Source organism: Empidonax traillii, unplaced genomic scaffold, assembly GCF_003031625.1.
Source record: "Empidonax traillii isolate 1590-97213 ecotype Southwest subspecies unplaced genomic scaffold, ASM303162v1 scaffold27:size3997909, whole genome shotgun sequence".
Taxonomy (NCBI): Eukaryota; Metazoa; Chordata; class Aves; order Passeriformes; family Tyrannidae; genus Empidonax; species Empidonax traillii.
This window is the reverse complement of record NW_020955220.1, coordinates 2222888-2236711: the sequence shown is the minus strand read 5'-3', so window position 1 is coordinate 2236711 and position 13824 is coordinate 2222888. Positions and strand designations below refer to the sequence as shown.

Sequence of the window (13824 nt, the reverse complement as noted above, 5' to 3'; positions counted from 1 at the left end):
TGATGTTTTAAACTCCTGTACAAGAAATGTATGCTGCCTTTCTTTTCCAACAGACTGGAAGCAACCAAAGAAGCACAGGCTGTAACCATGGGAATAGGATTGGTACAGTGCATATTAAAAGGGAAAAGGTTTTGATTGAATGTGAGAGTCTATATGGTCAAGCTCCCTGCTGCAGAGGTGAGAATGGTTCTTACCGTGCCTGCTAGAGGGTCCATCAACACTGCAGATCTGATTTAAAGAGACAACCTCTACCAGGTTTTCTCCTTCACTTAAAATAGAATCAGACAACTTACATTAAAACATTTCTCTGAAAGGGTACTTAAAAAGGATAAAAATAATTTTATTATTAAAAAATATTACATCTGCAGAGAACTGCAAATGCAGTAAACAACACATTTTATGAATATGTTTTTCTTGCTTCATATAAGGAAAATAAGTTAACTGTGTTTTAGTAACGCAGGATTAAAAAATATCACAAACACTAATATAAAAGAAGAAAACAAGCCGGCACTGGAAGAAAATGAATGAAGACTGTCAGATCACTATAATGGCTTTGAGCCGTGAGTGTGTTATACACCCTTTTACAAGCAGATAATTCCCTTACAGCAGAGCTATAAAATCCAAACATTGCGTTCTAAGGACTTCACTCATGAAGCATTTTTTTTCTGACAAAGTAGCAAACTAATCACTACAGACTAAGATATTTACAAGGAATAAGAAATGATGAGCAATGGGAAAATAAACAGTGAGTCTGTCCTAAGCCTTGAAGTGAAAAGTGTATGTATTTAAAAACAAACAAACTACAAAATGCTCTAATTTGCATTTCCCCCAAGGGCAGAGTACGGCTCTGTGCACATAATTTACATAGATTATTACAGTTTACTCATAGCACATGTGCACTACCTCTTTCCAAAGTAAAACAATAATCTTCACAATCATATAAACAAACATGACATTAATATATATCCATGTGCTGGGAGAAATATACATGTGAGAAAGAAACGGTACAACAGAGATCAGCAAACTAAAACGAATATGAGAAGCATCTACTGACCACAAGATAAATATGGGAGAAAAGCATGAGCAGTCTGTGATGTCATTTGGATGCTTAATAAATAGATAAAGACTTCTGCACAATTTTCTTGTATATGTATATATACATGTATCTTCTGGGAAGGTTTTCTAATTTTAACAGTAAAAATGCCAAAAAATCATTTTCTACGTAAGTATTCAATCTAGGTGATGCTGCCTACTAAAAACACTCAGAAAAAAAATAAAAAAAAGCAAATAGCAACAAAACATTTATACTTTAGATTTTTTAAATTACTGTGAAGGCTTTAATTGGAATTAACTGAGCTAAACATCACGCACTCATCCTTAGATTGTTTCCACTGCCTAATTCACTAAAGTTGTTATAATTGCCGTTATCTCATGCTTCTGAAAAAGACATATTTTACCGTATGATATCCTAAATTATCTGCATGTGCTGAACTTCTGATGACACTACTTGGCCATAAAAGTACTACCAATGACTATGCACAGCACTTTTTAGAAGTGTCATTTTTCAAACACCAGATCACTCTTGAGAACTACCTGGAGATGTACAGAAGTGTAAGAGAAGTTACAGTGTGATTAACTTTACATTTATACTGGATTTTTATTATTGTTCTGTACTGGAAAAAGCAATAATGATGACAAATTACACCAATTGGTCATTATATACAAAAAGAGAAAGCTAGGAGCATATGAATAAGTTTATGATAATGAAACCAACAGCTAAAGGCACTGGGTTAAGCAACAGTATGCTATGACTTGACAAAAGCAGTCCTGCACAAACCACAGAGGTTTATAGCACTTTTGCTCAGAGGGGGAATCATCTAATTTTTGTGATTCTCTAATTTCTTCTCCACTGGGACTTACTGATACTGGTAGAAAAAAAGTAATGGTGTAAACAGAGCTTGTCTGGGGGACTGAGGAGGTGCAGAGAAGAGGCTGCACACACCTGAAGCACAAGTAGCTGATGTGCAGGTCTGATGGCAGGTCACACAGCTGGGGAAAGACCAAGGTGGTATCCACCCCTCACCTCCTCACCAATGCCCTATCTCTGCCCACAAAAAGACCCTTCACTACACAGCATGAAAGGGAGGAACCTGATCACGGTGCCCCAAATGTTACCCACAGGTTACAGCTATGCATCACAGCAGTAAAGTCGAATGCAGTGAAGAAAAGCTGCACACAGCCTACAAATGGAATTAGTGTGGACTGGTTGCACTGCTCGGGCTGACTGAGCAAATCTCAAACATGCAGCAACATCAAATTATTTACTTGACAAAAAGACACATTTACAGAAAACATTTTCCTGATTAAACTTCAGGAGAGTGCTTTTACCTAGTTGTACCAAGAATATGAATACTCATAACATAAACTATTTAATAAACTTTGCTAAACAGTGCCTCCAGTCACTTCCTGGAATGCAATTTTATTGTGAATACTGTCCTGAATATACCTGTTATTTCAATTTCTTTTGAGTGCAGGCAGTCCGGTGGAGTGAAGGGCAAAGAGATAGGGCTATTCTTTGACTGGAAAAATGTACATGTGAAGTCATACTACTCATTGCACATCAAATATATACTTCACGCAGAAATTTCTCAAAATTAAACATCCAACTGTCTGCTACAGCAACATGCCTGCCAACAAGATCATGTGCTAGGATATTAATACACACAGTGAAAGGGCCCACATATTCACAATGCTGTTTAAAAATATGAATAAATATTTGTGAACATTTTTTTCATGTAAGATGTGTGAGAATTTTCTATAGTATTACTCATTATTCATAGGAGAAAGATGACCTGAACATTCAGGCAATCCCTGTTATTGTGGATGGACGGAGTCAAACTGGAGCTTCAGTCTTGGGATTCTGTTAATCTTATGTGTGGTGAAGAATATGTCAGTTCCCCACTCTTGCCTCAGTTTCCCTCTCACTAGGTGAAATAAAATGATGGTATTTATTTTGCTCTGTAAGATGCTCCAGAGTTTAGAGATGAAACACAGTTTGGGAACAGGTATTATTAAAACCAATGACGGCAACATCAAATTTTGAGTTAATGACTGTGCTTCACATGCTTCAAAATCCACATAACTCATTTAATTTAAAATTTTTTTATTTGGGCAACATGTTGTTATCGTCACATCACATAAGAACTAACATTTCTGAGCATGCTAGTGGCAGCAACTCAAAAAGCTTCTGCACCTCTGAGAGGGAGAAAGAGCAATAGAGACAGAATCATCATAGGAGCTGCAGCTTTACAATGACATAGGCCAGCACTGGCATCTCATATTTTTCCTGGAAAAGCTTAGAGTTTGTGTCAGCAATTCACTAGTCAGGATTTAGACATTCTGTGAGTGTTTTCAAAACAGAATGTCAATAATCCTGTCATGACTCCATTTCACTTTTAGTCCTATTAACTGGATTGTACTGGCATTGATTAGAAATCATAGTGCAGATTCTTCTAAGGAGTATTTTCCTGCTGAAAAATGCCAGTGTTTTAAAATTAAATCTATCCACAGACATCCACCCATTTGCAAATAAATATGATAGCAATGCTGTAAATTTCAAACCCTCTCAGATATCTTCCATGTCATCTGCCCAGATATTTGAAAATCTGCTGTATGACCTGCAGCCATGGCAAGAGGGCTTATCAGCTCTAAACCAGCTCTGAGGATTTTCTGGGAGGGCTCTTAGGACTCTTGGCTTCTAAGACTTCTTGGAAGCTGTTCAATTTTCCAAAAAGTCAAATGAAAGGTTGTTTTAAACTTTGAATCATAATTTGAATAGTACAGTTTTATAAGTACTTTTGAAGTTTCATTTTATGTGTCCATTTCAGATCTGTTTTTGTCTTTGTTTGGAATTTTTCAAAATACCTGAGGCACTGAAAAAGCACAAATAAATCCAACTGGATCCTAAAAGTTTTAAATTTGAATGAAAAATCTCATCCTAAAGAGGAAACGGTCCTCAGGATATCGAGAGCTACAGACTCTTGGCATTCTTGCAACTCATGCATGTGTGGCCCTTATTAAAAATGTTTTAAGGGAAAAACAAAAGATTTAAAGTGAAGTTTTTCCACAGGCAATTTTATTCTCGTAGCAGTCCATTCCTTATAATCAATGCTAGCATTTACAAGGAGTTTTTAAGTGTTTAGGAAAGACAGCCTCTTGCCTAAGGTGCCTTTGAGATATGATGGTCTTTCTACTTTCATAATCTCTTTAAAAGACCTGCTCCCATTTGCAGCATTGCTTTCTCATTACTATATTCTATTTGTCTAAAATTTAGCATAATATTCAGAGACTATACTCATCAAAAAAGTTATTATCAAGAAGCATAGTTCATAACCACTGTGGAATGACATAAATTATTTTCAGTAGCTCTTCCTAGTGTATGCTTTGATACTAGATTGATACTGAGTTCAGGCACAGTATTTCTGTTTGATATAAAATATATTTCATAGGAAACCATCCAATTTTGAGTCCTCAGAGAAGTCATAAGGTGTATTTTTCCAGTCAGTAATTTCCTTAACTTAAAAACCAGCACCTAAACAACAGGTCGGAGGAAATCTTGAGGGGAAAAAAAAAAAAAAAAAGAAGTAAATGAATTCACCTGAACACCTGGCAGAGAACTGGAAAAGCATCTCAACTGTTTCCAGATTTTAAAGAATCTGACAAGGTGTTGTATAGATTCAGATGTAAGACACCATAGATTATTAAAGATAAAAGGATGCTGCCAAAATAGGCACAAGCTATATAAAGTTACTGTAGCAGTAAACAAAAAGTAAAAACTAAGCTCCATCGGTAATAGCCTATATTACTAAATATGGGCTGACTGAGTTAACAGTGTGGTCATCATAATAAAATCAAGCAAATAATTTTTTATGCATGTACAGTAGATTTTATTTCATCATGGCTAGGCTTCGCGAACGAAGATTTGAGAGATTTTATTTAGTCCCTCAAATAATACAGCAGATCCTTAGAAGCAACTGAAGACTTCAGTTTGGGGTTTACTTAAAGGTTTAGTGGTTAGCATAACAAAAATGTGGGTTTTTTTGAGCTGTCTCTGCTGGTAGGTATTTGACCAACACTTCTTTGGAATTATCTTAGCACAAGATACATGAGATAAGGACAGGCACTTGGCCCAGCACTGTGAGGCTTTAGGTAGTCTGCACATGAGTTCTGACCTGTTTTTCTGGAATGAAAAGTATCAACAAAAAAGGAAAAAAAAATTAGACTATCTGGGGAAATACCAAATAAAAGTTCTGTAAAAAGAATGGAAACAATGCCAGTTGGAATATGCCTATGTAAGACAAACAATTTGCCAGCTGCTAAAAGAGATCGGATTAGCTTTTTTTTTTAAATGGAATGATACCAAGCAAGGAAAGTAGTAGTTCCCCAGCCATGTTTACTTATCTGCTTAATCTTGCTCCAAATTTGTCATGGTTTAACCATCCTTTTTAGAATGCTGTTTAAACACAAGTCTGGAAAGGCTCAGGGATGACTAGCAAGTGAAAAAGCAGAATTTATATAGATTCCCAGGGAGAAATGAAGCAGTACCTCCAAAAATGCAACATAAAATCACCTGGCTATTGAGATGAAATTGCTAAGCATGTTGTGATTATTATGTGATAAAGTCATTACACAGTAATGCTGCAGTCCACATCCATCTCAATATCTGGAAAACTAAGTACAGACTCCAAGACATCTTTGTTCTAACCAGGCATAAAAGCTGGTTTAATGCACAGTGAAAATGTGGCATCAAAAAGAAATACAAAATATAAAAAAAATATAAAAAAAATATTAAAAGTTTGAAAACAATGTTTAAAGTCCCCACTAATTAAAAATTACTTTCCTAGAGTCACGCTATAGAAATGTTAGATTTAGCAAGCAACATGGAAATTTTAGAGAAGCTGTAATATAAAATTAGCTGGAAAACCTGACCATCAGTAACCTTTTCTAATAAAAGTAAAAAATGAAGGTATCCTCCACATTAGGATTTTCTATTTCATATTTGAAAACCTGGAAAACTCAGGACATTCACTGATAAAAGTTAATGGCACTTACAAGATCAAGTATGGATAAGCAGACCAAAAAGGACAATGAGTAAAATCAGAAAGACTATGAAAAGGGAGAAAACCCTGCTGATCAGTGAAACAAAAGAGTATTTTAAGTTTCAATAGCACTTAAGCTCTTCACGTCTACATTAAAAAGATGAGGAAAGAAGTAGAGCTGCCCTGTAGAAAGAATCAAGTCATCCATTTTTTATTTAACCTCAATGAAAGTGTTGATGTTTACATGGAGACAATGTTACAATGAAGAATGAGAAGAATATAAAAATTTCCACAAATGTCAAAGTAAATTCAGTAAAAGCTGAATATTGTCGTAAAAATCTTTGGCAGAACTGACACATAAAATCAAAGGACAATTGCAATTACTTTTTTTTTTTTTTTTAGGGGGATGGACGTCAACAAAATTGGTCATAAAGCAAAGATGACTGCTCTGTAAAATGACCTGCAGTAAGGATGAATGAGTGAACAAGTATGGCATGTAGATAATGGTATAGACTTATGCACAAATGAACAACTTTATTGCACAGTTTTCAACATCATTCACAGCTGCTGCTGCCATACTAGTCTCCTCCTGTGTCTAAAGACAGGCAGCTTTTAAAGAGTTCAAAAGAGTTGACCAGTACATGGCATGAAAAATATAGTGTCCTTCAGGCACTTTTATATGGACCACTCAAAGTTGCTTCTGCATTCATGTGTTAGTACTCCAAACCATAGGTCAGCATTTAGGACTTCATAATTCATGCATCTGTGAAAATGTGGTAAGAAAATTTAATAATTTTGTTCTAAGAAAATATGCACAAATCTACATGCAACAACTGACTTGTTGATCTGCAACTGTAAGGGAAAAAGAGACTGAAGAAAAAGAACGCAAAGGGAGACGGTGTAGGTTTACCAAAGGTAAATAATGCCAGACCCAAATGGTAGTTCTCCTCGAAAACTTTTTCTAGACAAGGCAATACAATTCACCCCTAATTTCTTCAGAGACAGCATGGATTAGTAACAATTAGTTCCAGGTGAAAAACGAACCAAGCTACAACTGATAATACAATTATTTGCTTTGAAAGGGAAAGATAAGCTGGAGTGAATATATGTGAAGTTTCTATGGAAATCAGCTTAAAGACTTCCAATTTTTATTTTTTGACCTTGAAACAAAGGGGAATTTCATCTAAGACAATGTTCAAAATCATGTTTTACATCTTTATAATAATATTGTCTATTATAAGCTGCTAAAACAGAGCACTTTGGAAAGCAACAGACACGAAAAAGGACGTGAAAGCACTGGTTGATCACAGGATGACTCAGAGCCACTATGATTTAACCACTAAAGAAGAAGACAAATACAGTCCAGAACATAGAAGATGACTCAGTCCCATGGAAATATGCTGATTTTAAAGACCTAATTAGAAAGATACTACATGACTTTGATCAACTAGGCTGAGGAAAAATCAGTCCAGAATAGAATGGGTGTAAAGGACAGTTAATAGCATCATTAGAATGAATAATTTGTTTCACAAGTGCAGAGTAAAAGAGCCTAGCTTTGTTAGCCCAGCAAAATGAAAGGAGACGCTGTGCCTGTTGTCTTGAAAAAAAGCAGAGACATCTAGAGTAATGTAAGCAAACAGCCAGCATGAGTACAAGGACAAATAGAGCATTAGTCAAGAGAAAATGCAGACTTAAAAGTATGCAAATTTTTCCTAGAGTTTAAAACAGAGAGGACAGGATAATTTTCAGGCACTACGGACACATAAAACTTTTGAACTTTCTACTTCTACTTACATCACCAGTATATAGTTAATATAACTACTATATATATATATAGCGAATTAACTCTCACTGTGAAGAAAAAGAGTTAAAAAACTACAGTGTCATGGTAGATTCAAATGCAATAATAAAACTGAGCATGGACATTGTATTATTTGTTTGAGAAACAAATTTTTTGAAAACATGCTGGACACAAGTAAGAGCTGCAGGCAACACATTTGAAAACTGGGCCACTTATTTACTGTAGACACCTATTTTAGAAATTTTAGAATGAATGTCTAAAAATAAAACAAGTAAACACAGATCTCACACAACAATAAAAAAATGAAGACAGACATATTTCTATTGCTTCTTACTGTTTGCTGTCAAAATTGAAGAGATCTTTAGCACTAAAGTTACAGAAGCTGTCTCCTATACTGTTTGATGGGTCATGATGGCAATATTGGTCACAGGTAACTACTGACATCCAGATGAACACTCCTAAAATAGAATCAGTAAAAACGGAATCCCCCTAATCACTACATTACCACTCATAAACAAGATATTATCTTTAATTTGTGGTAGCATCAGCAGTAGCACTACTGGGCAACCTCTTGGCTCTGAACAAAATTTCATTATACTGTTGGGTTAGCCAGCAATCTCCCCTACAGGCTGCACCTGTAGGTAGGGCCATTATACTTAACTGTGATGTTGTGGTGACTTCAAAGAAAGACACTGGAGCAACTTGAGTATCAGTTTAAACAGGGGATTCCTCAAAAGCTTCACAAAACACAGTGAATCTGAAGACAATCTCAAACCCCAGTAGATATAACGTTAAGAAAAAGCATGAAGAACCGCATATGTAAATGATTTACTGCTGACAATTTGTTAGTATATTTTTTGTGTATTCCAAAACTCCACATGAGCAATCCCATTTAAAAAAAAAAAAAACAAACCTAAAAAAAGTTTTACCATTTTATGGCAACATACCTTTTGCCTAAATGTTGTCTACATTAAAAAAAACACTGTAAAGCACAACAGACACCAATAATAAGGGAACAACATTATATCAATGGGATATAAAACATAACACGGTTTATTATAATGCTAATTATTGGGTTTTTCAGACAGCTCTACATGACTGCATCAACTTAGGGTTCCTTGCTGTAAGTCAAGCAGAGTTTGCAATAGACTTGCCATAATGCAAAAAGTTATGCCAGAAAATGCATAAAATTCATCTTCCTGGGAATGTAAGAGTTCTTAAGGGTGGCTTTTGAGTTTTCAACTGGAATTTATTGAGTTTTTGGGGAAGATTCTTGAAGTCTTAAAGGATTTTGGACACATTCCAAAATTCACACTGTAACTTTCTGTTGTTTTTCTGTGGACCCCCAGAGACTCACTGCAGCTTCATTTTTGAAAAGGATGGCTTCTGGCAGTGCGCTCTACAGGAAGACTCACCCTATTAGGAGTTTGGTTCACTGGGCCCTTCAGGGATGCATTAGCTCCTAGAAATACTGCATTTTCCTCTGAGCAGCCTGTGATGAAGGTGTATTTTTCCTTTTTATTTAGAAGCTCAATTCATCTTCAGGCATTAAATATGCAAAATTTTTCTGTAAAGATGATAAGCGTATTCAATTTTATTAAATTGATGAGACTGTGGTTTTAGTAGTTGCAGATGCACTCAGAGGATGAGATGGACTTCTGTAAACTGTTAGAATTTTAAAATATAAAGACACATGAAATAATCGTGTGAGCTATGTGGAACATTCAGTTACATAATTACAAAGCTATCACCATGGATCTTAGGAGGGGCATCATAATTATACAGAATACCTAACTAATCAAATGCCTTCTACAGCTGATTGACCACTAAATTCAAATATACATAAATATTAGCAGTTTAGAAAATGGAATTGTGAATTCTGACTTGAGTAAACTGGCACGCATGAGATTTTTTGGTATGACAGTTTTTAATTCGTTCTTTGAACTACATGAATTGTGTTAATGAAGTTAATATAGGCCTCATAACAGACTTTCTGCACAGCTCCATAATTATAATACATAAGAAAATATTATGAATGGGAACAAAGAGAATATTTCCCAACAATCAGACATAAAGTGTTAACAAAGATATTTCTAAAATTGGAGAAGCCCAATTTGATTAAAAGAAAGAGGGCTAACAGGTGGCTTATGTGCATAAGAAAATTCACTCTGTACTAAACAAAATTCATATGCATTTTAATAGAGTGCAGTACATACAATTACAGATTTTTATGATTTTCCTAAAGCCTTAGGTAATTTGTGTGTATCCATTTATGAGTACAGAGTGATACAACCATTAGGTAATACAGTAATTCAAAATGACGGAATATTACAACTATTTAATCATACTAGGTGATAGTATTTCTAATTTGACTGATGTGGTATTCACACTTAGTTAAGTTAGATAAATAAAAGTTCATTTAATAACATAAGTGGGAATGTAGTGAAAAAGATTAATTCAGAAATTTTTAATAATATTTTGATATAATTTTCCCGAGGCAAAGTGAGTTTCTAAATTGCATATAATGTATGTAAGTCCAAGTATTGAGTTTTTCTGCTGCTGCCTTTTCATAAAGATTACTGCAATGAAATGCTGACATTGCTACTCGATGACTATTGAAACACTGGCCCTCTCTGAAACTGAAGGAAAGCTGAGACTGCTGAAAAGAGTTTTAGCATTTTTGGGTCTTTTAGGATGTAAATTTAAACCTTCCACAACATGAAATCACTCAATATTCTGCAGATTTTGAATCATTTGGATATTATCCTCAAGAATGATCCCTCTTGCCCATAGTCATTAAAAACATCAGACCCAGCATTACTCTTGGAAGACACAACTTGGGCAAGGCACACATTTCTAGAAGCAGATGCAAGATCACTACATTCCTTTGCTTTGTTATATAGAGACAGTTAAGTATTTGAAAAAGAAAAGCAGTAAGATGGACTTTTCTTTAGTTCATGTGTGCACAGTCACACCTTCCTTCACTCTATTATAGGATAGAAGTTCACTGTTCTCACAACAGTCAAGAAAGTACTCCTCAAGAGGAGCAAATGCAATTTCTTCTTCTGTTCCAAAACTCTTTTTTCCATTTTGAGAAATGACATATTTTAATCTCCAACTTGCCAAAACAATCATTTGCTTCCTGAATTTTAGCTACTCAATCAATTTATCAGCTTCTACAGTACAGTCAGAAAACACATCGTAAAAATAAATGTAACAAAAGTTAATGAAGTGAGAGCAGTAACATCAGCAAGAGTGAGGTTCTGAGTCACAGACATGTATTCGCATTTGGATGACAGCACTCAAGTCCGTTGTGCTGCTTGGTGGTCAAGTGGATCAATAATGGCAAGTGACATGTTAACAGAATTCTTATAATTGAGATGTTGAGTATGAAGGAGAAGACACGCTCCACTATTGTCACTGCCTGAAGTTCTTAGTAGTTGCTACTCCCCAAAGCTCCCATGCAAAATCATATCCCTGCTCTGTAAGTCTCACACACATCTTCAGGATTCTGACACACCCAACACAGACATAAAAGGCAAGATAATGAGCTCATTACGAACATGAAATGTTGATCAAAATTTCACCTTTAAAGTTCAGCTCTGGCCAAATGCTGTGCTGAACACTTACATAGACTAAAACCATAGATTTGGTACATATGTTTGTGTATGAAGAAAGAGACCATAGGTATTAAAGGAATTTATCCAAGGCTACATTTATATGAGATAATTATCAGCACTAGTGGGTCCAAATTTGTGCCACAGTGGTGATGTGAGCCTTTGTTTCTGTCTCACTTTTTTGAGAACTGGACTGAAAAAGAACGGAAAAAAGGAGTCCATCTGGAAAGTAAGTTGTCAACTCATTAAGAATAGTACCCTTTTCCAAGCCATTCAATTTTTCAGTTATATATAGAAAATGAGTAATGATAAGAAAAAGTGTATTCTCCCATTCTCTTTTTAAAGAAAGAATACAATTTGGTTTTTTTGCAAACAACATATTTGCAAGTATATTTTCACCAAAAATCTAAACTAGAGGAATGTGGAAGCTCTGAAAATAAAACTGTTGGATACCTACAAAGGTAGTTGTACGTATAGTTCACACGAAAATCTGTGGTGTTTGTCTTTTAGTTCAGCCAGAAAGCATTCAGAGTCAAAGAGAAGTCTTTCACCCCCAGCTGAATCACATGTACTTTCATTGTTGTCATCACAGATTACTGATTTACCTGGACAAACTTCTGTTCTAATAAGAGCTTATCTATCTTGATTTATTCTACTTAAGTTTTTCTAAGGGTTTTGTCACAGAGATATGTGAAAATATTTGCTAGCACTGCCCACAGTATCCACAGTAAAATCCAATAAAAATCATAATGGAAGCGAGGTCTGAGTGAACCTGCCATCAGACCATGTGTCCACTAATCTACTGATCACTTTATAAGTCCTGTTAGATGAAGAAGGTTGGAAGAAACCTAACTCTTCTTTCTTAATGTTTTACAGATGTTACGAAACCACCTCGGCACGTGTACAATTTTTTTCCTTGTTACCACAAAAATAGTCACTTGACATAATTTAAATAATTTCATTTCTAAAAGCTGACTGATGGTGATCGCAATTAGGATTTTAAAATACTACACACCTGATCAGTACTTGTCATCGGTCATCTCTAGCTTGAAAACTCATAGTTTGTATTGGGTAAGGATGGTATACTATATCTGGGGCAGTATGCACTCTATCAGTCTCTCTCTAGCAAGTGCCTTTGAGTTAAGACACCCAGAGGTCTTACATGGTGAATGAATCCAGCTGAGGTCTGAACTAAGCCCAGGAGGAGATTTCCCCCATGCCCATTCAGTGACTGTTGAGAATGAGGATTCCTAATATAATGTGATAGATTTCTGATACAATAGATTCCTTTAAATACTCAGATAGGTCCTAACCTAGCTAAAGTTATATGGGATGAAACTCTTATAGTAATAAATGAAGATTGAGAACTTAACTTCAGTCTCCTCTACCCATTTCTTAGATCAAACAAAAGGGAATAATAATTATCTTAATTCTTCCAAATCTAAAGCTGCTTGCAGTCTGCAATCTACTACAGGTGCAAAAGGGAAAGCATAGCCTTTTTGTCTTGCTCATGGTTTTTGCATTAATAGAAGTTTTCAAGTATTAGTGCTGCAGGGTCTGCATTTCGAAAAAGTAACAGGAACATTTTCATTAGAAATAGCAATCTATATGCCGTGAAGTGTTCACTTTTAAAATCTTGTAAATTAGTTATATAAGCAGCAAATCTGCAATTTAATCAGCAGAAAAATGAATTGTTATACGTTGTTCTATGCAAGCATTCACAATGGTTTGAATATTTTTGATCTTTCCCTTTTGCTCTACTGATTTTCTAATCTTTTTCTGTAAAGGTCAATTTTTCTGGCATCAGTATATTTAATGTCTTCTAATTTTTTTACCAAAGGCCTTTACTTTAAAGGGCTTCATTTTATCAGTCAGGTTCAACAACAGTGTGTATAATTCAGACATTCTCAAGGACTTCCACTGCCATATTTGATGGATTTTTTTAAAAGTGTGCTATCATTCTTGCTGAATCACTTCCAGTCTCCTATTAAACTGATATGCCTTTATTTTAGACGGTAGCAATGTTCATTTTCTAACATAAAAACTTAATATGTTCACCATTTCACTACCTTTTTCTCCTGGACTTTCCAGTTTTACTTGCTGCACTAAATAGGATGGGAGTACTTTGCTGAATCCTACACATGCATTTCTAGACTTTTACTATTGCTACTACCAGATGATGACATGAGTACCTGAGAGTATGAATTAATTATTTAGGACTGAGGATCTGAAGAAATGTGCTCAAGTAGGAAAACGGAAAAAAATCAATACAGAAAAAAAAATGGAGCCTCTCATGCCAAGTGAAGGA

At 35.2% G+C, this 13824-nt stretch overlaps 1 protein-coding gene across 2 annotated transcripts in view; it reads right to left on the bottom strand.

The window, feature by feature from the left end:
• The window catches only part of ADGRA1 (adhesion G protein-coupled receptor A1), a 274315-nt gene that overhangs the window by 53546 nt on the left and 206945 nt on the right, over positions 1-13824 (bottom strand). Inside the window, exon 1 of one of the 2 annotated variants that reach the window (XM_027908846.1) lies at positions 195-214. The exons of the other annotated variant lie outside the window; for it this stretch is intronic. The gene's annotated coding sequence lies outside the window, so the exon portion shown is untranslated. Of the gene's footprint in view, positions 1-194; positions 215-13824 lie in introns of those variants that run through there. 2 annotated transcript variants of the gene reach the window in all.